The sequence below is a fragment of the Mustelus asterias genome, chromosome 24, assembly GCF_964213995.1.
Source record: "Mustelus asterias chromosome 24, sMusAst1.hap1.1, whole genome shotgun sequence".
NCBI classification, from domain to species: Eukaryota; Metazoa; Chordata; class Chondrichthyes; order Carcharhiniformes; family Triakidae; genus Mustelus; species Mustelus asterias.
In genome coordinates, this window is record NC_135824.1 from 18,699,844 (window position 1) to 18,727,334 (window position 27,491).

A 27,491-nucleotide genomic window follows, 5' to 3' on the forward strand; every position below is an offset into this window, starting at 1 on the left:
GTCAAGCGAAATGCCTCACAGAGCAGGAGTTTATTAATAGCACCAGATCATTGACACAGATACATTTACACAGCCAGCCCTGTGTGGTCACTTGTTTCTTCATGGTTTGTTTTTGGATGGTGTGCAGGTTTAATAATGTTCCAGAACTCCTTTCTCTCACGCACAGCAATCATGATCTGCCTTGGTTGGGCGGATCATGGAAGGGATGCGAATCTTCTGGTGGTCACCCCAAAGACAGTGCCCGGAACAGGGTCATCTGATGGACTGGATTTTCCTCCCAGCTCTCGGATAGCCACAAGTACCGGATTGTTCTTCAGTCACACTTCCAGTGTTGAAATACCTGTTTATATATGAAGGAATTCAATTTTTCAGGGATTGCGGAGACTGGTGCTCGGCTCTTGAGCAATTCAGAGATAAATCTGAAACAAAGGGAGTTATGGATTGTCCTACTATTTGAAAAGGAAAGCAGAGGGTGTGCGGGGCGGGGTGGGGGGTCAGTTTTGACCAGTTTTGAGAGGGATATCCAATATTCTCAGTAGAGACATAGGATGGAATTTTCCCGTCTCGCCTGCCACGGGAATCGTAGCGGGTGGGGGTGGACCATGCAAAGATCCGTTGACCATGGGTGGGATTTTCCGATCTTGAGGCGAGTGCGGCCAGAAAATCATAACCATGGCATTTTTCATAAGTGGAAACAAAGGCACTCAATACTTTATTTTCTTCTATCATAGGATAAAGTTTAAAGTTTATTTATTAGTGTCGCAGGTAGGTTTACACTAACACTTCAATGAAGTTACTGTGAAAATTCCCTAGTTGCCACACTCCGGCGCCTGTTCGGGTACACTGAGGGAGAATTTAGCACAGCCAATGCACCTAACCAGCATGTCTTTCAGACTGTGGGAGGAAACCAGAGGACCCGGAGGAAACCCATGCAGACACAAGGAGAATGTGTAGACTCTGCACAAACAGTGACCCAAGCCGGGAATCGAACCTGGGTCTCTGGTGCTGTGAGGCCTCTATGGTAGTCATGATGTGGAGATGCCGGCGTTGGACTGGGGTAAACACAGTAAGAAGTTTAACAACACCAGGTTAAAGTCCAACAGGTTTATTTGCTACCAAATAAACCTGTTGGACTTTAACCTGGTGTTGTTAAACTTCTTGCTGTGAGGCAGCAGTGCTAACCACTGTGCCACCGTGCCACTCCATGTGAGCATTGCTGGCAAGGCCAGCATTTGTTGCCCATCCCACATTGCCCTTATGAAGGCCTTTACGTCCTTATGACCTTCTTGAACTGCTGCTGACCATGTGGGGTAAGCTGTTAGGAAGCGATTTTGACCTGGACACAGAGAAGGAACAGTGATATAGGCGCAATTCAGGATTGTGTGGGACTTGTTCCCATGCTTCTGCTGCTTCTTTTCCTTCCAGGTGGTAGAGGTCATGGGTTTGGAAGATTCTATCAAAGGAAGCTTGGTGATTTGCTGCAGTGCATCTTGTAGAGTACAAACATCTGAAATCCCTGGCTGCTTTGTCCTGGACGATGTCAAGCTTATTGAGTGTTGTTGGAGCCACACTCATCCAGGCAAGTGGTGAGTATTCCATCTCGTGTCTTGACATGTGCCTTGTAGATTGCGGACGAGCTTTGGGGAATCAGGAGGTGAGTTACTTATCTCAGAATGCCCAGCCTCTGACCTGCTCTTGGAGCCACAGTATTTATATGGCTGGTCTAGTTCAGTTTCTGGTCAATGTTAACCCTCCAGCATGGTGATAATGGGGGATTCAGTGATGGTAATGTCTTCGAAAGCCAAGAGGAAATCGTTAGTTTCTGTCTTGTTGGAAATGGTCACTCCTGGCACTTGTGTGGCACAAATGTTACTGGGCAACTTATTAACCCAAGCCTGGATATTGTCCAGGTCTTGCTGTACATTTACACAGAGTGCTCCAGTGTCCAAGGAGTGGCAAATGGTGCTGAACGTGGTGCAATCATCATCGAACATCCCACTCCTGACCTCATGATGGAAAAAAGTCATTGATATAGCCACGAAAAGGACACAGTTGTATCTAAAAATGGTACAATATTAAACTGATAACCATAGATAAAAACATATTTCACAAACAAATCAAAATTGAACTTGTTGGGGAACCAATAGCAGCAGAGGAGAGGGTCTTATGCTCGTAAGTTGCATAACGTAGGTACAGAAAGCTGCGCAGGTGGACTTATCTTAAAGTTTGAGAAAACAATATTGCAGAGGATCATGAACTCAGCAAAGATCTAAGTCTACTTTCTCGACACCAGAGAAGGTCAAGGGGAGATTTAATAAAGGCTTTCAAATCACAGAAGTTTTTGATAGAGTACTTTAGGAGAAACTATTCCAGTTACAGCAGCTTGTTAACCAGAGGATACAGATTTCATGCATTTGTCGAAAAAAAACAGGTGAGATGAAGAGGATGTTTTTTAATACAGCAAGTTGTACAACCTGGAACGTACTGAGTGGGCGGATGGTAGCGAATCTGTAAAAACTTCCAAAGGGGAATTTGATAAATATTTAAAGGAGGAAAAATTGCTGGACTATGGTGGGGTTGTGGGGGAGGGGTGTCGACGCATGATGGCACAGTGGTGAGCACTGCTGCTTCACGTCGGCAGGGACCCAGGTTCAATTCCCAGATTGGGTGACTGTCTGTGCGGAGTCTGCACGTTCCCCCCATGTCTGTGTGGGTTTCCTCCGGGTGCTCCGGCTTTCTCCCACAGTCTGAAAGACGTGCTGGTTAGGTGCATTGGCCATGCTAAATTCTCCCTCAGTGTACCTGAACAGGCGCCGGAGTGTGGCGACTATGGGATTTTTACATTAACTTCATTGCAGTGTTAATGTAAGACTACTTGTGGCTCTAATAAATAAACTTTAACTTTAACTCGTGTCTGCGTGGGTTTCCTCCGGGTGCTCCGATTTCCTCCCACAGTCCAAAGATGTGTGGGTTAGGTTGATTGGCCATGCTAAATTGCCCCTTAGTGACAGGGCGATTAGCTGGGCGAATACATAGGGTTATGGGGATAAGGTCTGGGTTGGATTGCTGTCAGTGCAGGCTCAATGGGCTGAATGGCCTCCTTCTGCACTGTTGGGATTCTATGATTCAATGATGCAAACGGTCCAACAGCAAGATGATGGTAGGAAGGTTGAGAGAAATGATGGAGAGGTATAGGAGTGTATTCCATGGAAGTTAACATGTGGATGATTTCACTGAGGGACATCAGGAGAGGAAGTGGGTGAGGAGCTGAGGAAGTAAAGAGGGAAGATAAGCCATTGCAGAGGATGTGGAGGACTCAAATCATCCAGGGGAAATCTCATGCAGATAGTCAATACAGGAGAGGCACTGGGGAAGGATGTCATGGAGCATATACATCACACAGAGTTTTAATAACATAATGGCTCAGTTACTAATCCAGCATTGAGTTTAATGGAATTATTTGGAGTGCGCCAGCAAGAATGCCAGTTCATAAAATCAATACCTATATTGCTTTACAATTGATATAATTGTGGGCAGCACGGTGGCACAGTGGTTAGCACTGCTGCCTCACGGAACCAGGGACCTGGGTTCAATTCCAGCCTGGGGTGACTGTCTTTGTGGAGTTTGCACATTCTCCCCATGTCTGCGTGGGTTTCCTCCGGGTGCTCCGGTTTCCTCCCACAGTTCAGGGGGACTGGCAGGGTAAATAAGCGGAGTTATGGGAATAGGGCCTGGGTGGGATTGTGGTCAGTGCAGACTCGATGGACCAAATGGCCTCCTTATGTTCTGTAGGGATTCTATTCTATTTAAGGTGCCCTTATCTCAATAGTCAAGGTCTATGTAGTACTCTGCTTTTTACATACAGGGAATTCATTGTCACTACTGGCAACCCAAAAATAGTCGGCATGGTTCTGAGGTTCTATGAGGTTCTGAGTGCAGACTGAACATCCAGTTATTGTTTCTGCCAGTTATTTTGGAGACAGTCAATATTCTTGTTTCTCAAGTTTGGTAACACTATTGTTCTTCTATTTGAAATCCCAGGTGTTTGATTGAGAACAATCTATCATCACTTTGGCATGAATCCTGATACACCAATGTGGTTGATCCTGACTTGTCTCTGATAATACTTCAGAAATGGATTAATAGCCACTTATATGAGTTTATATAAATAATCTTCTGTGCCTCAACCTGGAAGAGTTTGTCTGATGGGTAGGCATCTGTTCAAACTTGCAGCTGGCATTTTGCTTATGGCAAGCATTGATGCCACTGATGTCAGTGCGTGGGTTGAAGATTGCTGACAGGATGAAAGTTATGCCAATGACGCCACAATTTTAACTGGAAAACCATGCTTGATGACTGAAGCCCGACTGCTTTTGGGATTGCAGTTGCTGTCCCTTGCTAAATGGTGAGGTATGGCAGGCATGGCCAAAATTGAATCAATCATCTGGTTAGTAGCTCAATGGACCGAATAGTGGTTCCCGTAGATTAGACATTGCTACCCTGAATCATAGAATCCCTATAGTGCAGAAGGAAGCCATACTGACCATCGAGTCTGCACTGACCACAATCCCACCCAGGCCCTATTCCCATAAACCCTCATATTTACCCTGCTGACCCCCCTGACACTAGGGTCAATTTAGCATGGCCAATCAACCTAACCCGCACACTTTTGGACTGTGAGAGGAAATCGGAGCATCCGGAGGAAACCCACGCAGACACTGGGAGAATGTGCAAACTCCACACAGACAGTGACCCGAGCTGGAATTGAACCCGGGTCCCAGGCGCTGTGAGGCAGCAGTGCTAACCACTGTGCCCACATGAAGTGCCATTCTAGTTGAATCTCCTTGCAGGAAGTGACTCAGATCAGTTACCAATCCTTGTAACAACCTGGCCTTTAGCCCACATTGCTGTTCCTTATAAGGCAGGGAACTGCTTCGCACAGAATCTTTTTTAATAGAATCCCTACAGTGCAGAAGGAGGCCATTTGGCCCATCAAGCCTGCACCGACTCTCCCATGACAATCCCACTCAGGTCCTATCCCCATAGCCCTATGTATTTTCCCCACCAATTCTCCATAACCTAAACATCTTGGGACTCTAAGGGGCAATTTAGCATGGCCAATCTACCTAACCTGTACATCCGTGGCGGCACGGTAGCACAGTGGTTAGCACTGCTGCTTCACAGCTCCAGGGTCCCGGGTTCGATTCCCGGCTCGGGTCACTGTCTGTGTGGAGTTTGCACATTCTCCTCGTGTTTGCGTGGGTTTCCTCCGGGTGCTCCGGTTTCCTCCCACAGTCCAAAGATGTGCGGGTTAGGTTGATTGGCCAGGTTAAAATTGCCCCTGAGATGCGTAGGTTAGAGGGATTAGCGGGTAAATATGTGGGGGTAGGGCCTGGGTGGGATTGTGGTCGGTGCAGACTTGATGGGCCGAATGGCCTCCTTCTGCACTGTAGGGTTTCTATGATCTTTGGAGTGTGGGTGGAAACCGAAGCACCCGGAGGAAACCCAACAGACACGGGGAGAACGTGCAAACTCCACACAGACAGTGACCCAAGGCCGGAATCGAACCTGGGTCGCTGGAGCTGTGAGGCAGCAGTGCTAACCACTGTGCCACCCATGCTTCTGGGTGCGGATAACATTAGTGGTGGGGGGGCGGGGGTGCACTTTGAATCCATTACTCTGCCTCTGTATTTTGCAGCGATGCTCTTTAAGTACTACCTAGGAAAGGATGTATGAACGGGAGTGAGCCATTCTACCCCTCAGGCCTGTTTTCCCTTTCAAATAGGTCCGGGCTGATCTGTACTTTAGCTCTGCCTACCCACCTTAGTTCAGTAACACTTAATACCCTCGCCTGACAAAACTACAGTCCCACCCGTGGCCGTGAATATCCGTCCCGTCGTTCTGAAGCTTTCAAATGACACTGCCACCTCAGTGTTCTGGGAAGAGAGTGGAAGGGGTTAAAACCAGAGAGTGTAGCAGAATTTCCCTGTGAGTTGAGTACAGCAGAGTTCCCCTGGGAAACTGCTGTGAAGTTTCTGTGAGACTCCCACAGCCGCAGATGGACTGCACAAACAAGATGAGTGAGGGACAAGGGGATGGGAACTTTGATAAGCCACAAGGAGATAGCTGTGACACCCAAGGACTGCAGATGTGGATGTTTGGATGGGGTGCTTCATTAGTAATTGAATATTATAATTAGACAAACATATCGAGGCTGTAACTGGTTTGTTATATTCACCTGACATAAATGAAGTAATCAGTACTATTAAAGTTTATTTATTAGTCACAAGTAGGCTTACATTAACACTGCAATGATGTTATTGTGGAAATCCCCTAGTCGCCACACTCCGGCACCTGTTCGGGTACACTGAGGGAGAATTTAGCATGCCCAATGCACCAAACCAGCACATCTTTCAGACTCTGGGAGGAAACCGGAGCACCCGGAGGAAACCCACGCTGCTCAGGGATAATGTGCAGACTCCATACAGATAGTGACCCAAGCCGGGAATCGAACCCAGGTCTCTGGTGCTGTGAGGCAGCAGTGCTAACCACTGTGCCACCGTGCTGCCCCTGTAATAGGATATCAATGGCTTCAGAACAAATGTATACTTGTGATTGGTATATGTAAATTACTTGTAAGATAACCAAGGGCGGGATTGTATGGCCTCGCTCGAGCGAGACCAGAAATTCCTGCCCGAGGTCAACGGACATTTCCATTGTCCACCCCTCGCCTGCTCCGGTTCCGTGGCAGGTGAGGTGGTAGAATTCTAGTATAAAGGTCTGATTACTGCTGCAATGTATTGCTCAGGGAGTCTGTACCACCTACTGGAAAGCACAAGCTGTAACCTGCTATCACCCCCTGCTATAACTTGAATAAAGGCCGATTTAAAACTCAGGAAGTTTTGTCTGGTCTCTCAAGGGGAGCGAAGTACATGGTAGCTGGAGAACTGTGAAGTTCCCTAACAAGAGTGTTTCAGAGTTCCACTAGCCTTGATGTGAAGAGTGCTTCCTGACTGTCCAGCACCAATTTTAAGATTACCTTCCTTTGTTCTGAGCCTGCCCACCAGAGGAAATAGTTTCTCTCTATCTGCCCGATTAAATCATTCTCATAGAAAAGCATTATCATAGAAACCCTACAGTGCAGAAGAGGCCATTCAGTCCACCAAGTCTGTACTGACACTCTGACAGAGCATCTTACCCAGACCCTCTTCCCCGCCCTATCCAAGTCACATTAAACATCTCAATTAAATCACGACACAATCTTGTGGACTCAGAGGAATAGAAGCCTATATAGTCCCCATAACTGAATCCATTTATGATGTGGAGATGCCGGTGTTGGACTGAGGTGGGACACAGTAAGAAGTCTCACAACACCAGGTTAAAGTCCAACATGTTTATTTGGTATCATGAGCTTCGGAGCGCTGCTCCTTCACCTGATGAAGGGGCAACGCTCCGAAAGCACGTGATACCAAATAAACCTGTTGGACTTTAACCTGGTGTTGTGAGGCTTTGTACTGAATCTATTTAGCTCTGGTATCATTCTGGTAACAGATCACCAAAACTATGATACTGATTCCCTTCCTTTTGCTAAGAGATCTATGACTAGCAATCAAATTTTCCTACATGCAAAATAGTAAGCAAATTCCAGCATAAGTTTAACTCTTTCGATTATAAATTGGGCTTGTATTGGAGTTTTCCTGTTTCTGAATCTCTGTAAGTGTGATACACTCTGTTTAAGTAAATGTACATGTGGTCACTATGTGCTTTCCTTGCTGAGCCTAATATTAACAGAGGAATTCACCAAGCTGTGTTAAACATAGGCCGGCCCCAGACATTATGTCATTTTCAGATAATGAATTCCCCATTACAGACATGCTGAGTGATTGTTTTCCTGGTGCCTACAGTCTTACAGATGTACTACATGTGTCTTTCCATCGCTGAGTGGAAAGATGAAATATCTCTGCTGGAAAAGCTACATTTGTGCCTGTACCTGAGGTTCCAAGGTGCGGCCAATCCATGGCACCTGCATTGACCTTTGCCCCTTCCCACTGTGTGTGGCCCACAAGATTACTTAACTGAGGCAATGTTGCTGGGAGTGTTGGACAGGCAGCAAGAGGGCTAGCCCAGGCAGAAGATGTGAATAGTGACACTGAGAGATTTAGAGGGAGTGAGTGGGGGCTGTGGGAAAGATGGGAGATCATTTTTAATAGTGGAATCAGCAATGAAGTGGCTGTTATTTATTGTGGCAAATATATATCCCAGATCAAGAAGAGGCAAAGTCAAAAGAAACCAGCCACTCTAGTCCACAAGGATGCTAAAATATTCTCAGCTTATGGAGTCGCTGGCAGTGACAAGTATCATAGAATCCCTACAGTGCAGAAGGAGGCCATTCAGCCCAGCAGGTCTGCACTGATCCCTGACAGATCCCACTTGGAGTACTGTGCTCAGTTCTGGTCGCCTCACTATAGGAAGGATGTGAAAAGATTGAAAGGGTGCAGAGGAGATTTACAAGGATGTTGCCTGGATTGAGTGGCATGCCTTATGAGGATAGGCTGAGGAAGCTCGGTCTTTTCTCCTTGGAGAGACGAAGGATGAGAGGAGACCTAATAGAGGTGTATAAGATGTTGAGAGGCATAGATCGGGTGGACTCTCAGAGGCTTTTTCCCAGGGTGGAAATGGCTGCTACGAGAGGACACAGGTTTAAGGTGCTGAGGGGTAGGTACAGGAGAGATGTTAGGGGTAAGTTTTTCACACAGAGGGTGGTGGGCGAGTGGAATCGGCTGTCGTCAGTGGTGGTGGAGGCAAACTCAACAGGGTCTTTTAAGAGACTCCTGGATGAGTACATGGAGCTTAATAGCATGGAGGGTTATAGGTAGGTCTAGAAGGTAGGGACGTGTTCGGCACAACTTGTGGGCCAAAGGGCCTGTTTGTGCTGTAGTTTTCTATGTTTCTATGTAGAATATCCTACCCAGGCCCACCACCCTGACCTATCTACGCAGCCCCACACATTTACCATGGCTAGTCCCATCTAACCTACGTATCTTGGGAAACTAAGGGGCAACTTAGCATGGCCAATCCACCTAACCTGCACATCTGTGGAGTGGCTGAAGATCAGTTGATAGGCCACCGCTTGTTCCTCATTACAGGGAAGTTTGCCCGTTCCCCCAAATACTCTCCCAATAATTATCTTATTAATTTACGGGATGTGGGCATCGCTGGGTAGGCCAGCATTTATTGCCCGTTCCTCATCGTGCTTCCGATGGTGAGCTGCCTTCCTGAACCACTGCAATGCCTGAGGTGTAAGGTGTACCCACAGGAATGAGGAAGCACCTCCCCACAGTGACTCAATGCATGTGGGAGTCAAGCCATGTCTTCCCACTAGTGATGCATCACACTGCGATTTGAATTCATTGCTTCACCCATTACTAACTCCCTTGAAAGAAATGAAATATCGGTGAGGTAAGTAGCCTCTTGATGGATGCCAGTGACAGGTCACAACTAAATATCCAGCGAGAATTATGATCCATGTCAATAGATTTTTCAGATCGTAGCAACAACAGAATTCACAGAGATAATTCAAACCAGCAAAAGGCAAATTTCCCCTTCAGGCATGGGTAACATTTGAACATTTCTGGGTGGAGTCAATAGGGAATGGGCTGAATGGCCTCATTCATACCCTTACCTCATTCATTCATTTCCTCATTCATATCCTTCTGTAATCATAGGATCTCAGTTGCAAAGCAGAGTGACTCGCAGATGCCAGTGGGAGGTTCAGAGACCCAAATACTTCCTCCTTCTACTTGTGCGTAGGCACAAAGTTCTGTCAAAGCCTTCAGGCAGGCAGTTACATATTATTATTATTATAACATATTATTACTCTAAATAGTTGGCACAGCGATTAGCACTGCAGCCTCACAGCGCCAGGGACCCAGGTTCAATTCTGGCCTTTGTGTGAAGTTTGTACATTTCTCCCCGTGTCTGCTTGGGTTTCCTCCGGGTGCTCCGGTTTCCTCTCACACTCCAAAGATGTGCAGGTTAGGTGGATTGGCCATGAGAAATTGTCCCTTAGTGTCCAATTGATGTGCAGGTTAGGTGGATCGGCCATGAGAAATACGTAGAGTGGCGGGTGGGGGTGAGGGGTGGCCTGAGTGGGATGCTCTTTCGGAGAGTCGCTGCAGACTCGATGGGCCGCATGGCCTCCTTCCGCACTGTAGGGATTCTACGCTTCTATCCAGACTCCTTCATGATTTTGAACACCTCTGGCAAATCTTCTCCCAGTTTTCTCCTCCCCAAGGAGAACAGTCCCAGCTTCTCCAATCTATCCTGTAACTGAAGTTCCTTATCCCTGGAATCATTCTTGGGAATCTTTTCTGACTCTCTCTCTCTCTAATGCTTTCAAATTCTTCCTAAAGTGTGGCGCCCAGAACCGAATGCAATATTCCAACTGAGGCCAAAGCAGCTTTTTTTAACCATAACTTACTAAAAGTTCTGTAATGGGGTGTGGGCACTGCGATCAAGGCCAACATTTATTGCCCATCCCTAATCGCCCTTGAGTAATTTCCTTGCTTTTGTGCTCTATTGATAAAGCCCAGGATGTTGTATGCTTTTTGAACTGCTCTCTCGACCTATCCTCTCGACCTATCCTGCCACCTTCAATGATTAAGTGTCTGGGAACGCAATCCATCTTTGGTTCCAGGAAAGGTTCATAGTGAAACTCATTTGCTGGCAAATTAACTCCAGCAAATTATCCACAACACGAAGATAATCTACGGAACAGACGGGAAATTGTTCAACCTACACTGCCTCCAGTCGCAAAACAAAACCAGTTCAACCTCACACAGAGATTCAGCATGTACTTGTGTGTGCGCTCACTCAGAATCTGATGTTACAGACAGGATGGGGATTAATTTAACCAGCCCTGACTTCCCCTCTGTAAACGGATTCTGATTTCCCTTTGATAAGTATTTTCCCCAACCTTTCAGTTTTGGAGTGAACCAACACTTTATTAATACGTTTAAGTTTATTTATTAGTGTCACAAGTAGGCTTACAGGAACATTGCAATGAACTCACTGTGAAAATCCCCCAGTCGCCACAACCCAGTGCCTGTTCGGGTAATTATGGCAACACTGAGGGAGAATTTAGCATGGCCAATGCACCTAACTAGCACGTCTTTCGGACTGTGGGAGGAAACCAGAGCACCTGGAGGCAACCCATGCAGTCACGGGGAGAATGTGTAGACTCCGCGCAGACAGGGACCCAAACCAGGAGTCGAACCCAGGTCCCTGGCGCTGTGAGGCAACGGTGCTAACCACTGTGCCAACCCCACAGGGGAGACGATGATGTAGTGGTAAAGCCATGGGATGAGTAATCCAGAGGCCCAGGCTAACGCCCCGAGGGGCAAGTGTTTAAATCCCGCCATGGCAGCTGGTGGAATTTCAATTCAGTTAATAAATCTGGAATTGAAGTCTTATCTCGGTAATGGTGACCATGGGACTATTATTGACTGTCATAAAAACTCATCCGTTTCACTAATGTTCTTCAGGGAAAGCAATCTGCCATCCTTACCTGGTCTGGTGAAAAGGGAGAAGGCACCAAACCAAAATATTTCATTGGGAATATGCAAGGCAAAGCCAAGGCCAAGATTTTCCATCCCCGCCGCAGCTGGGACTCACCACGAAGGTGGTGGTGGGCCAGGCAATAGTCGATTGACTTTCGGCAGGACTGGACAATCTCGGCAGAGGGCTGGGCTGGAATTCTCACTCAAGCTATCAAAAGGAGTATACGTACCTCCAAACAAGCCATCTACACAACCCTTTAACCACCACCTGTCCCTTGTGTGGCAGAGTCTGGACTTACCAGCCATTTCATAGAAATCATAGAAACCCTACAGTACAGAAAGAGGCCATTCGGCCCATCGAGTCTGTACCGACCACAATCCCACCCAGGCCCTACCCCCATATCAGCGCCATAAATTTTATACCCTACCCCCATTTCAGAACCTATCATATCAGGAATGGAAGCAAGGCATCCTTGATCCAAAGGGAATGCCTCAGAAGGGAGAAGAAAGTGAAACTTGTCGTCTATGAATAGCAACTGCTGCCTCACAGCGCCAGGGACCAGGGTTCAATTACAACCTTGGGGGATTATCTGTTTGGGGAGTTTGCACATTCTCCCCACGTCTGCGTAGGTTTCCTCCGGGTGCTCCGGTTTCCTCCCACACTCCAAAGATGGGCAGGTTAGGTTGATTGGCCATGCTAAATTGACCCTCAGTGTCCCAAGGTGTTTAAGTTTGTTTATTAGTGCTTACATTAACATTGCAATGAAGTTACTGTGAAAATCCCCAAGTATGTTGGGGTTCACTGAGGGAAAATTTAGCACGGCCAAAAGTGTGTAGGTTAGGGGAATTAGCGGGACAAATATGTGGGGTTATGGGGATAAGGCTTGGGTGGGATGATCTGTTGGAAAGTTGGTGCAGACTTGATGGGCCGAATGGCCTCTTAGTAGGATTCTAAAATTTATCAATTTATATGATTAATTTAAAGGAGAGCACTAATTTTAAATTTTATTTGAAAGAAGAAGAACAGGGATCAGCAAATACTTATATGTTTAATGTTCCATAACAAGAGGCTGATGTACCAACAGAGATAGACAAGAATACAAAGAAATGTTTCAGGAAAATATTCATCCTAAAATTAAAGGAAGTACAAAGAGCAAATTATATGGCAACAGGGAAAGCAAATTGGTGAGAATTAGAAAGACAACCTTAGGATATCCTGAAGGGGTTTACAACCAATTAAGTTATTTTAAATTATGGGTCTGGATATTCCCAGTTGGGTCCTGCCCCCGACACCGGCCTCAAGCCCGGCTCAGTAACCTGGAATTAGCAATGTCGGATTGTCACTGGCGATCATCCCAAAGGCAGCCAATTATAAAGTTGCCTCTGGGAGCTCCATCCAATTAAGGATGGCGGGCACGCCAAGGATATAGCTGCCCAATCAGAGGGCCTGCCAGGAGGCAGGGGGATGCTGCTGAACCGGGAAGGAGACCTGGACGATGATGGAGGTACTCTCAGGCCATCAAGATCCCCTCCACAGAATAGCCTGAGGCCAAGGCTCTGGTTATTGTATCCCAGTGAGCCGGGTTAATGGAGAAGGGGCGTTAATGAACCAACCCACTTCTCCTTCAGCCAGGATTCTGGGAGAACACTTCCAGTTCAATTCCAGGCTCCGGCGGGATCCATCCACCTTCGGGAAAATCTTGGCAACCGCAGTGGCACCTCTCCCCAAGTTGGCCCAGTGATGGATTTATCGAGGCCAGGTCGGAGCAACGTCTGCCTCCGGCAAGATTGCTGAGGGGTTCATCGGTAGCCAATCGGATACACTTTTACTGGTTTTGCCCCTGGTCCCACCTCTCTGGGATGGGCAAATTCAGCCCGCAGCAACCATTGTAGCGTGGGAAATACTGCGGCCAATGTACACATAGCAAGCTTCCGCAAATAACACTGAGAATGAGCAGGTAATCTATTTTTTCAGTAATGTTGATAATGGACGGCACGGTGGCACAGTGGTTAGCAGTTAGTGCCAGGGATCCGGGTTCGATTCCCGGCTTGGATCACTGTCTGTGCGGAGTCTGCACGTTCTCCCCGTGTCTGAGTGGGTTTCCTCTGGGTGCTCCGGTTTCCTCCCACAGTCCGAAAGACGTGCTGGTTTGGTGCATTGGCCATGCTAAATTCTCCCTCAGTGTACCCGCACAGGCACCGGAGTGTGGCGACTAGGGGACTGTGGTAAACCACTGTTAGTTTATTGCCTGTGTGTGTGTGACATGCCTGGACACGTCCCTGCCGGCCCTGCCCGGGACTCCTCCCCCCCCGGTCCAGGTATAAAGGTGACTGCTCCCCACCCCCTGCCTCAGTCTCTGGACCAGTTCATCGGCATGGGTGTGCTCCAAGTCTTTTGTTAATAAAAGCCTATTTGTCCTTGCATACAAACTAGTCTTTGCTTGATTGATGGTGCATCAGGGGATTTTCACAGTAACTTCATTGCCGTGTTCATTGGGGTGGGCGGGGGGGTGGGTGGGTTGGGGGGTTGGGGAAGGAGTGGGGGCAGGGTGGCGGGGGAAGAAGACGCTGGGAGGCCAGCAGCAAAGGATCCCACTCTATTTTAACTTTCCCCCATCCTGGTCTCTGCTGGGAAGGATTGCGCCCCCAACCCCCCACCAGACCCCTCCACCCTCACCACCACCACCCCCTCCCCACCCCCCAGAGCTCATCATGAATTTGGATGAGAGTGTTGTTGACATCCTTGACAATAAACGATAAAAGGAGTCAGCAGTTCAGAAGAGGAAGTCAAGGGAGTCGGAAATGAAGAGGAATGAGATAATCTTTTGATGTGATTGATGTCTCAGACTCCTGTATTTTGATCAAAACTGAGCTGGGTATGTTTAATAAGTCCTCGGAGGCAGAAGTCCCTTGACCAAAGTCCCTTGATTTACAATTCCAGCAGGAGTGCACAGAGTGCTATCAGTCAGCAGTCGACCTTCAGGAGTGCCAGAGGAACTGACACTCCTGGTTAAATACAAGGAACAGACTCCCTGATTGACCCATCAATTTACACCTTAATCAGGGAGTTTATACTCCAATAGGCCAACCCCAACGGCCTGATTGAAGTAATTACAGTAAGAATTTCTTGGATTCTTGCTGTTGTCACACCATAATGGAGATGTTCCTGGTTTATGGCCAGGAATCACTGGATCCCCTTTGTCCATAGAAAAGAAGAAGGGATTGGAGTGCACATTTGGAAAATAACCTGTCTGCGTCCCAGGTAATTCAGTGAGTCTAAGCACAGTGTTACTAGCAGCTGGAGAACTGTGAAAGTTCTCCCTCGTACACCTTGCCATCCTTCACTGGATCTGACTTGGCCACCTCGAGACCCATCAGGCCCCACTCGCCTCTGCCAAACCTGTCTCCTACTCTAGGATCATCCTGATAATGCCAGGCCCCTTTATCCTAACACTAACCTGATTCTTAAATTGCTCTTCCATCCTCTTCCTCCTTGAGAGGGGTGATTGAAAAGCAGCAGTGCTGGTAGGAGATTAATTGGATTAATTGAATTGTTTATTTATTTAATTAGTCAGCTAGTGTGTGTATTTTTTTGGCCTTTACTTTAACAGCAGTTTTTCAAGTTTAAGTGAAAACTAGAAGTGGGCAGCAAAGGAGTCTGGGAAGGGTTTTTATTTTAACTTTAAAAGTCAGTTACCTGGGTGGTTCCCCCTCAGTAGTAGTTTTTTTTTTTTCTCTCGGGCCCCTAGCCCTATAAATTGGTGCAGAGGAGATACCCGATCCTCTACACTGGTAGAGGATCCCACCCTTCCATCCTCCTCTAACCTAATTATAAGTGTGGGGAAGTTTTTTGTTTTCTTTTCTTCTTGCTGGTAATGGCTTCAGGGATGGCAGTTCAGGCAGTATGCTGCATCTCCTGTGGGATGTATGTGGTGAGGAAATCCAGTAGTGTTTCAGGAGATTTTAGTTGTAAGAAGTGCATTAGATTGCAGCTTCTGGAGGAGCGTGTAAAGGAGCTGGAGGGGGAGGTAGAGGAACTCCGCATAATTCGGGAGGCGGAGGTGGAAGTTGATAGGAGTTATAGAGAAATAGTAACTCCTAGAAATGAGGCTTGGGTCAATGCCAGGAGGAGGGGTAAGAAGCAATCGGGAAGACAATCCCCTGGGGCGGTTCCCCTCCATAATAGGTTTTCGGTGCTGGAGGCTACAGTTGAGGAGGAATCAACTGAGCATAGAGAGCAGATCTCTGGGGGTGAGCCGAGTGAGAAAGCTCAGGTGGTTAGGGGCTGTAAAAGACTGGGCCTTGTGATTGGGGACTCCACAATTAAGGGGACAGATAGGAGGGTCGGAACTAAAGGTAGGGACTCAGGGTTGGTGTGTTGCCTACCAGGGGCTGGGGTCCGGGATGTGTCTGACAGGGTATTCAGGACTCTTAGGGGGGAGGGAGATAAACCACAAGTTATTGTACATGTGGGGACACACGACATAGGGAGGATAGGGGAAGGGGATATTAGGCAGGGATTTATGGAGTTGGGGTGGAAACTAAAGGCCAAGACTGACAGAGTGGTTATCTCTGGACTCTTGCCTGTACCACGGGATAGTTTAGAGAGGAATAGGGAGAGGGAAGGTTTGAATTCATGGCTGAGGGGATGGTGCAGGAGGGAGGGGTTCAGGTACTTAAGCAATTGGGGCTCGTACTGGGGAAGGTGTGACCTCTATGAGAAGGATGGTCTACACCTTAATCAGAAGGGGACCAATATCCTGGGGGGTAAATTTGCTAAGGCCAAGCAGGGAGGTTTAAACTGATTCGGGGGGGGGGAGGGATCCTGAGTAGTGGGGCTGAAAGTGAGGGATGCATGGATGGGGACTGCAATGCACGGCATTGCAGAGGTGGGGTGGAGCAGGGTTTGAAATGTGTATACTTCAATGCCAGGAGTATTCGCAATAAAGTGGGTGAACTTGCAGCGTGGATCAGTACCTGGGACTTCGATGTTGTGGCTATTTCAGAGACATGGATAGAGCAGGGGCAGGAATGGATGCTGCAGGTCCCGGGGTTCAAATGTTTTAGTCGAAGTAGGGAAGGAGGTAGAAGAGGGGGAGGGGTAGCATTATTGGTCAGAGATTGTATCACAGTGTCAGAGAGGAGGTTTGATGAGGACTTATCTGTTGAGGTAGTATGGGCGGAGATTAGAAATAGGAGAGGAGAGGTCACCCTGTTGGGAGTCTTTTATAGACCTCCTAAAAGTTCTAGAGAGGTTGAGGAAAGGATTGCGGAGTCAATCCTGCTTAGGAGTGAAAGTAATAGGGCAATTGTTATGGGGGATTTTAACTTGACTAATATTGACTGGAATTGTTATAGCTCTAGCTCGTTAGAGGGGTCAGTTTTTGTTCAAAGCGTGCAGGAAGGTTTTTTGACTCAGTATGTAGACAGGCCAACTAGAGGTGAGGCTATATTGGATCTGGTGCTGGGAAATGAGCCAGACCAGGTGCTAGACTTGGAAGTTGGTGTGCATTTTGGTGATAGTGACCACAATTCGGTTACGTTCACCTTAGTGATGGAAAGGGATAGGCATGAATCTCGGGCCAGTGGTTTTAGCTGGGGGAAGGGTAATTATGAGGCTATTAGGAGAGAATTAGGAAACATAGGTTGGACTAGGAGATTACAGGGACTGGGAACGTCCGACATGTGGAGTTTTTTCAAGGAGCAGCTACTGCGAGTCTGTGATAGGTATGTCCCTGTCAGGCAAGGAGGAATTGGTAGGGCTAGGGAACCGTGGTGCACCAAAAAAGTTTCTTTGTTGGTTAAAAAGAAAAAGGAGGCTTATGTTCGGATGAGACGTGAGCACTCGGGTAGTGCACTAGAAAGCTTTAGATTGGCTAAGAGGGAGTTGAAGAGCGAGCTTAGAAGGGCTAAAAGGGGACATGAGAAGACTTTGGCGGATAGGGTTAAAGAGAATCCTAAGGCGTTCTATAGGTATGTCAAGAACAGAAGGTTGGTTAGGGCAAGTTTAGGGCCAGTTATAGATGGCAGAGGGAAGTTATGTGTGGAACCGGAGGAGATTGGTGAAGCATTGAACCAATATTTCTCTTCGGTGTTCACGCAAGGGGACATGAATATAGCTGAGGAGGACACTGGGTTGCAAGGGAGTAGAATAGACAGTATTACAGTTGATAAGGAGGATGTGCAGGATATTCTGGAGGGTCTGAAAATAGATAAATCCCCTGGTCCGGATGGGATTTATCCAAGGATTCTCTGGGAGGCAAGAGAAGTGATTGCAGAGCCTCTGGCTCTGATCTTCAGGTCGTCGTTGGCCTCTGGTATAGTACCAGAAGATTGGAGGTTAGCGAATGTTGTCCCATTGTTTAAGAAGGGGAACAGAGACTTCCCCGGGAATTATAGACTGGTGAGTCTCACTTCTGTTGTCGGCAAGATGTTGGAAAAAATTATAAGGGATAGGATTTATAGTTATTTGGAGAGTAATGAATTGATAGGTGATAGTCAGCATGGTTTTGTGGCAGGTAGGTCGTGCCTTACTAACCTTATTGAGTTTTTTGAGAAAGTGACCAAGGAGGTGGATGGGGGCAAGGCAGTGGACGTGGTATATATGGATTTTAGTAAGGCGTTTGATAAGGTTCACCATGGTAGGCTTCTGCAGAAAATGCAGATGTATGGGATTGGGGGTGATCTAGGAAATTGGATCAGGAATTGGCTAGCGGATAGGAAACAGAGGGTGGTGGTTGATAGTAAATATTCATCATGGAGTGCGGTTACAAGTGGTGTACCTCAGGGATCTGTTTTGGGGCCACTGCTGTTTGTAATATTTATTAATGATCTGGATGAGGGTATAGTTGGGTGGATTAGCAAATTTGCTGATGACACCAAAGTCGGTGGTGTGGTAGACAGTGAGGAAGGGTGTCGTAGTTTGCAGGAAGACTTAGACAGGTTGCAAAGTTGGGCCGAGAGGTGGCGGATGGAGTTTAATGCGGAGAAGTGTGAGGTAATTCACTTTGGTAGGAATAACAGATGTGTTGAGTATAGGGCTAACGGGAGGACTTTGAGTAGTGTGGAGGAGCAGAGGGATCTAGGTGTATGTGTGCATAGATCCCTGAAGGTTGGGAATCAAGTAGATAGGGTTGTTAAGAAGGCATATGGTGTCTTGGCGTTTATTGGTAGGGGGATTGAATTTAGGAGTCGTGGCGTTATGTTGCAACTGTACACAACTCTGGTGCGGCCGCACTTGGAGTACTGTGTGCAGTTCTGGTCCCCACATTACAGGAAGGATGTGGAGGCTTTGGAGAGGGTGCAGAGGAGGTTTACCAGGATGTTGCCTGGTATGGAGGGGAGATCCTATGAGGAGAGGCTGAGGGATTTGGGATTGTTTTCGCTGGAAAGGCGGCGGCTAAGAGGGGATCTTATTGAAACATATAAGATGATTAGAGGTTTAGATAGGGTGGATAGTGATAGCCTTTTTCCTCTGATGGAGAAATCCAGCACGAGGGGGCATGGCTTTAAATTGAGGGGGGGTAGTTATAGAACCGATGTCAGGGGTAGGTTCTTTACCCAGAGGGTGGTGAGGGATTGGAATGCCCTGCCAGCATCAGTAGTAAATGCGCCTAGTTTGGGGGCGTTTAAGAGATCCGTAGATAGGTTCATGGACGAAAAGGAATTGGTTTAGGTTGGAGGGTCACAGTTTTTTTTTTTAACTGGTCGGTGCAACATCGTGGGCCGAAGGGCCTGTTCTGCGCTGTAATGTTCTATGTTCTATGTTCTATGTTCTTATCCTTACCCACTAGCCAATCTGCCCCACAGTCTACATCCTCAGTTTAACACTGAACCCTCATCTCTCTTGATCTCTTCCTTTCTCTTTCTCTTTTTTCTCTTTCTTTCTACCTCTGTCTCCTTCTCCCTCTTTAATTCCTTTCCCATCTAAATTTTCCTTTTCAAATCTCCAACTCATTCCTGAGAGCTTCCTTAACCCTAAACTCATGCAAACTCTCATCATCAAACCTCCCATCCTGGCCCCTATTCTAGCTGATATTGAGAATGATTCTCTCTCTTTAGACACTGCCTTACAACACTGCCATCATCAACCCCTTCTCAACTTTGACCTCTCAATCCTTGCTATCCATTACTCCATCTCTGATCTCTCCCCTTTCCAGTTCATAGTCCTCGAAGGTGCCGTTACGGTTCAGATCAGTACCCACCTCTCCTGTGACTCCCTACTTGAATCCTTCCAATCAGATTTCCACCCTTCTGACAACACCAAAATGGCCCTAACCAAAGTCACAGGGCACGATCTTACCCACCGTCCATGCCACACTCCCGCTGCAGCGAGGTCAGAGAACTTGGCGCCCAGCCAAATCTCCATGCACTGCAGCGGCTTGGGAAAATCCCGCCGGCATGAGCCACAGTCTTTCCAACTTTCCCGATGGTGTGCTATTCCAATCTGTCATCCATCCCTCTGCAGTCTTTCCCACAACTGTACAATTCTCCTCCAAAGTCTTTCTTCTGCTTGTCCAGCTCCAGGGTACTCCACTTGCTAGTTCTAATGTTATCTATCCAAACATAGCTAGATGACCTCTATCAATGGCTTCTCTTCCAAGACCCGCACCTTCACATTTGGAAGGATCCATCCTCCATCTTCTCTTCTTCCTCATCCACATGTTATACTTCTTGACAAAGATGCCCAACACCTCTCCACCACCTCTCACGACCTCCCCATTGCCCCTGTGCTGTCAGTCTGATTGCCCAACATTCAATCTTGCATGAGCTGTAATTTCTTCCAGTAAAACAGTGGAAAGGCTGAAGCCATTTCTCTTAGTCCCTGCCACAAGCTCCATCATTTAGCCACAAGTTCCATAGACGACCCCGGCCACAGCCTCAGGCTAAACCAACCCGAGCAGCTTCCTGAGCTAAACTTTCAACTTGCCATATTCTCCATCACAAAAACTGTCTGCTTCCACCTCTGGAATGGCACCCATGTCTATCTCTACCCTCTGCTGCCACTGAAACCCACTCCTGCCATTTCCTGACTTGCCTATTCCAGTCGGCTGTTCCTTAACCTGATATCACCTCCAGCCCAAGCAAAGCTCTGCCACCAGGAACCTATTTTACACTTGGTATCACTCACCCATGATGCCTGTCCTTGTCTCCCAGTCCTCTAAAGGCTCAAATTTAAATTTCTTCCTTTACATTCAAATCGCTCCATCTGGTGATTTATTAACAAAAATATGCAATCAGACCAATTCACCAATAATTTGTTGTAAATTTAGTTAGGTCTGAATGTGCGGGGGTGCAGGGTGGTTTGTACGAGTAAGCCCTCATAGTCACATTGGATCATCACCTCATTGTGATCCAGACACAAAGCTGGCCCTAAATAACTCAAACAATTGCTTTAGTTTTAACTAAACATGAGGTAAGACAGAACTCTCAGAAGGTAAATTGAAAGAACCTCATTTAAAAGAAAAATACTTATCAGTAGAGAAGGAAAATATTATACTTATCAGTCGAAAATAGACTTTGATGACTTCCGTTGGTTGTACAAGCCAAAGAAATGTAAGCCAAACTAACCCTTATTTCACGATAATTCTGATAATTGATGCACAACCAGCCATGAACCTTCACAATTCCCCATTTTTATCCCTGTTAGTGGACATCATGCTTTTTTAAATTCATTCGTGGGACATGGGCGTCGCTGGCTGGACCAGCATTTATTACCCATTCCTAGTTGCCCGAGGGCAATTGAGAGTCAACCACATTGCTGTGGCTCTGGAATCACATTTAGGCCAGACCAGGTAACGACAGCAGATTTCCTTCCCTAAAGGTCATTAATGAACCAGATGGGTTTTTCCGACAATCGACAATGGTCATCAGTAGATTCTTAATTCCAGATATTTTTTGTTGAATTCAAATTCCACCATGGCGGGATTCTAACCAGCTACCCAGAACATTAGCTGAGTTTCTGGATTAATAGTCTAGCGAAAATACCACTTGGCCATCGCCTCTCCTATGTTCGGTCGAGTTACTGTTAGCTCACTGATTGGTTCTGGCTGTTATTAGGTTAATTTAATTGGTCTTTAATTACATTTTTCAATAATAACGGAAGGAATTTTGCCGTCCCACCCACCACGGGAATCATAGCGGGCGGGGGCGGACCATGCAAAGGTCCTTTGACCTCTGGCAGGATTTTCCGGTTTAGGGGCGAGTGCGGCCGGAAAATCCTGTCCAATATCTTGGTTCAAAAGGACAGTTTATGGAAGACAGCTCCTTACTCACCTTGTGAACCATGAGTCTGATTCCTGAGTGAGATCTTGGTAGAATGTGAAGGCTCGAAGTTTATTTTGTCTGAAGAGTTTCTGCTAGTTCTGCGTTTTCTAGAAACATTTAAGCTTATATAGTATAAAATCTACCCATCATGCCCTGCCGCTGCTGCAAGCGAGGATGGAGGGTGGAGCTAAGCCAGAGAATCCTGCTGGCATGAAAGGCTGGAGAATTCTGGCCCTAGTCTTTCCAACATATTTATAAATTACATCAATTAACCTAATCAAAGTACATTCCTTAAAGAGATAACCTGTTTCATGACTTTAAATACAAAGTCAATAAAGTAGATAATAAAAATGATTCAGAAAGGATGGCTGCTGGAAGCCACATGTTGGAGTTAAAATGGTTTCCTTGACCTTGTTATTTATAATAGTGACTACGAAATGAAACTAACCTAAAAATGTTCAAGTCCTGCCCAAATTCACTACCCAAATCAACTTACATCATTTCCTCAGCCTTCCCCCAGCCGCTGACCATCTGTTCCTCTGATTTTTAAAATTAATTCGTGGATCATGGGCGTCGCTGGCCAGCATTTATTGCCTAGTTGCCTTTGGAGGGCAGTTGAGAGTCAACCACCTTGCTGTGGGTCTGGAATCACAAGTAGGCCAGACCAGGTAAGGATGGCAGATTTCCTTTCCTAAAGGACATTCGTGAACTAGATGGGATTTTCCGACAATGGTTTCATGGTCATCAGTAGATTCTTAATTCCAGATATATATTTTTATTGAATTCAAATTTCACCATCTTCCGCGGCAGGATTTGAACCCAGGTCCCCAAAATATTAGCTGAGTTTCTGGATTAATAGTCCAGCGATAATACCACTAGGCCACTGCCTTCCCTTGATTCTGGCCTCATATTAAAATACTCCTCTTTCATCCCATCATTGTCAGCCATCTTTTCAGCCATCTCTGGAATTCCTTCCTTAAAATCCTTTTCCCCTCCACCTCCCTCTCAACCCTTAAAACACAACTCTTTCACCAAGATTTCGGTCACCCATCCAAATCTCTCCTTTGACACAAAAACAGAAAAAGCTGGAAAATCTCAACATGTCTGACAGCATCTGTGGAGAGAGAATAGAGCCAACGCTTTTACTCAGGATGACCATATGCCTTGCTTCTTGGAAGGATTTTCCAATCTAAAGGAACTGTATAAATGTCCTGTAGTGGGATAATCCTTTATGAATACATGGAATCATATAATAATAGAATAGTACAGCACAGGAGGCCATTCAGCCCATTGAGTCTGTGTGGCTCTTTCGAAAAGCAATCCAGTTAGTCCAAGACACAAGCTCTTTCTCAAAATCCCTGCAATTTTCCCCTTCAAGTGTTTATCCAATTCCCTTTTGAAGCTACTATTGAATCTGTATACAACACCCTATTAGGAAGTGCATTCCGAATCCTAACCACTCTTTCGTAGAATCAGAGAATCATAGAACCCGACAGTGCAGAAGGAGGCCATTCAGCCCATCGGCACCAATCCCACCCAGGCCCTATCCCTGTATCCCCATGTATTTTCCCAGCTCATTCCCCTGATACTAAGGGGCAATTTTACATGGCCTATCAACCTAACCTGCACACCTTTGGAGTGTGGGTGGAAACCAGAGTACCCGGAGGAAACCCACGGAGACAACGTGCAAACTCAGCACAGACAGTGACCCAAGCCTGGAATCGAACCCGGATCCCTGCTGCTGTGAGGCAGCAGTGCTAACCTCTGTGCCACCATGCCACCCTCTTTGTTTAAGAAAGTTTTCCCTCCGGTCCCCTCTGGTTCTTTTACTAATCGTCTTAAATCTGTTTAAGTCTTAAACATAAAATAATGTAGTTGTGTATAGAGGAGTTCTAACTCTGGATCAAAGTTTTTGTTACATGTTTTCTCAGGGCGACAGCGCTGCTTTCAGTTAAACATGAAGGTGTGAATTTGATACAACTGCCTGGCACTCAGGACACAGATTCCACTTTCTGTATCTCTGTAAATGGATAGGACTTTTGCTGCTTACTAAAATTGTCCTAGGGTTCAGGAACCTGGCTTGAATTCCCATGTGTGTGCTCGATGCAGACCATTATTTCTGGACTCTGCCACATGTCCGTACTTGGTATCTGTGGGAAACTACATAGTGTTTGTGTCAGCTCCGGCATGTTCTCCTCTGGGGGCAAAGGGATCTCCTTTTCTGTATTGATTTTTGTATTGACCCCACCCCCAATGTACCAACAAGTGTTAAAATACATCCGGCATGGAAAATAATGGAAGTGTTGTAATATTTTGGAAGACGGACTTGCATTTACGTAGCGCCTTGCTTGACCTGAGGATGTCCCAATGTGCTTTACAGCCAATGATATACTTTCTAAGAATGTGATGTCGTGTCTGAAATGCAGTAGCTTATTGGAGGACAGAAAGATCCCACCATGCAATGACGGCCCACTTGAACAGCAGGTGGGTCAGCGGGAGAACTCTCCTGCTCTTCTTTGTTTAATCCATTCATGGGACATGGGTGTCGCTGGCTGGCCAGCATTTATTGCCCACCCCTAGTTGCCCTTGAAACTGGGTGCCTTATTAGGCCATTTCAGAGGGAAGTTGAGAGTCAACTGCATTGCTGCGGCTCTGGAGTCTCATATAGGCCAGACCAGATAAGGACGGCAAATTTCCTTCCCGAAAGGACATTAGTTTTTTCCGACAATGCTTTCATGGTCATCAGTAGATTCTTAATTCCAGATTTATTTTAAAATCAAATTCAAATTCCACCATCTGACGTGGTGGGATTAGAACCCATGTCCCCCAGAACATTAGCTGAGTTTGTGGATTCATAGTTTAGCGGTTATACCACTAGGCCATTGCCTCCCCATGAGAGGAGGGATCTTTTACGTCCATTGTGAAAGACAGAGGTGTCTTCAGCCAAAAGGTGGCACCTGCAACAGTGCAGCGCTCCCTCACTGCTACACTGGAACATCAATCTAGATTTTACACCTGGAGCAACCTTCTGACAATTAGTAAGAATATCACCAACGCTGCCACGGCGAATACCATCGATGTAGGTATGAAAAACATTCAACATGCACCCATACATTTTGTCGTGCGCAATGCTGACTTCATAGAATCCCTACAGTGCAGAAGGAGGCCATCCAGCCCATCGAGTCTGCGAGAGAGCATCCCCCCCAGGCCCTATTCCAATAACCTCACTAATCCCCCTAACCTACAAATTTGGGACATTAAGGGACAATTTAGCATGGCCAATCCACCTAACCTGCACATCTTTGGACTGTGAGAGGGAACCGGAGCACCCAGAGGAAACCCACGCAAACATGGGGAGAACGTGCAGACTCCGTATAGAGAATCACCCGAAGCCAGAATTGAACCCGGGTCCCTGGCGCTGTAAGTCGGCAGTGCTAACCACTGTGCCACCGTGCTGCCCACAGGGTGCACTGTGACTGAAACAACCCTATTAGGAAAACCTTTACGTTTCAGAGAAAATCTGTCACAACCCTCCACGTAGTAGTACAGTGGTTAGCACTGCTGCTTCACAGCTCCAGGGACCTAGGTTCGATTCCCGGCTTGGGTCACTGTCTGTGTGGAGTTTGCACATTCTCCTCGTGTCTGCATGGGTTTCCTCTGGGTGCTCCGGTTTCCTCCCCAGTCCAAAGATGTGCGGGTTAGGTTGATTGGCCATGCTAAAATTGCCCCTTAGTGTCCTGAGATGTGTAGGTTAGAGAGATTAGTGGGTAAATACGTAGGGATATGGGGGTAGGGCCTGGGTGGGATTGTGGTCGGTGCAGACTCGATGGGCCGAATGGCCTCCTTCTGCACTGTAGGGTTTCTATGGTTTCTACGATCTCAAAGACCTCTACACTTATGCTGCTGGAGAAGTCCTGCTTTCTTATCTCGCCCGGAGGGCAGGAAGGTCTAAAAGCCTCTGCTGTCACATTGCAAAGGACATTGAACGACATCCAGTACCACTGCAACAATGAACGCAGTGTCTTTACAGAAAGTGGTGTTGCTGTTTTATATGAGGTGGGCTGGGTTCCCAGAAGAGTCAAGAATAGACCGCTCTGAAAATATTTGAATTGAATCGATGTTATGTTGGGCTGCTGAGGTAACTTGACCTGTACCATCGCACCCACGCAACCTTCCAGGGGCTGAATGCACAATGATAGCCCTCAGTTTAAATGGCCCATAGCTTTGAAAGTTCGAGTCCCAGCCCACCAGCTATTCCACACGGCTTCACGTTGGGGTATTTGAGAATAACTTTGTAATCTTGGATTGGGACTTTCTTCTGGCTATTTCTCATCAGGTCTTTCGACAGAATTTAGCAAGAGCAGTCCAAAGTTGGACTTTAGAAATGTATTTCAGTTAGAATTCAGTTAACTTCGCAATCCCTCTCCATTATGCTGTCAAATCCACACAGAATTTTATTAGTATTGCGCACTGGATGATGCTGAACATTAATGATGACACTGGTGCAGATTAGTTACTTTGTATCTTCAGTAACACAAGATTTTTGCCATCAATTTTATTCTTTGGATTTTCTTGACCCCATGGTCAGAGAGTTAAAAGGTTATTGCATCCCACCCCACCCATAGGCTTGGCTGAGGTTGCAGTGTGACACTGAAGGAGTGCAGCATTGCTGAAGGCGCTGTCTTTTGCACGGGACATTAAACCGCTTTTAAGCTGCTCATCTGGATGGTGGCACGGTGGTACAGTGGTTAGCACTGCTACCTCACAGCTACCTCACAGCTCCAGAGACCTGGGTTCGATTCCCAGCTTGGGTCACTGTCTGGGTGGAGTTTGCACGTGCTCCCTGTGTTTGCATTGGTTTCCTCCAGTTTCCTCCCACAGTCCAAAGATGTGCAGGTTAGGTTGATTGGCCGTGCTAAATTGCTCCATAGTGTTAGGGGGATTAGCAGAGTAAATGCGTGGGGCTATGGGGTCGCGCCTGGGTGGGATTGTTGTTGGTGCTGGCTCGATGGACCGAATAGCCTTCTTCTGCGCTGTAGGGATTCTAACTGGATGAAAAAAAAAGTCTCATGGAACAAGTCAAAGAAAAGCAGCGCATTCCCAGAACGCCCGACTGTCGCTGAACCCATAACCTACACAGCCAAAAACAGATTTAGCTGTTTGCGAGACCTTATTATGCAGAACGCAGCTAATGTGTTTGCCAAGGAAAATAACATAGACTGCACCTCAAAAATAATTTACCTTTTGCCAAGTACTGTGGGACATCCTGATGATATGAAAGGTGCTCTTTAAGTACGAGTTCTTTCTCTTTACTGGCTTAAAAGTTAAATAAAAATCGGCTGAGCCATATGCACACCATGACAGCAGTGAGTCACTGACCAAGCCTCCGTGAGGCTGTTAATGCCTTGCATCGACATTTCACCAACCACTTCACATAAATAAATACAAGGAAGCTCAGTCATCGTGTTACTAATGAGCCGCTCAGATATTTCTGCTTGGCCTCAGCAGATCAATATCAGTGGATTAACTCTGTGTGTTCTGAATGCCACTTTCTAATATTTACACAACTTAATGTCGTCAGATAATGTCGCATACTTTTGTAGAGCACTGTTGTAGGAATATATGCAAGCAAAGATTCCTGAGCAGGCATGTCCCAGCTACATGTTG

At 46.7% G+C, this 27,491-nt stretch overlaps 1 long non-coding RNA gene across 1 annotated transcript; it reads right to left on the reverse strand.

The window, feature by feature from the left end:
* LOC144511249 (uncharacterized) lies at positions 1 to 27,236 on the reverse strand. The gene is made up of 2 exons (XR_013500780.1): positions 27,066 to 27,236; positions 1 to 340 (listed from the first exon to the last, which is right to left on the reverse strand). It is a non-coding gene; the product is annotated as an uncharacterized LOC144511249 (long non-coding RNA).
* Between the last annotated feature and the right edge of the window lie 255 nt (positions 27,237 to 27,491).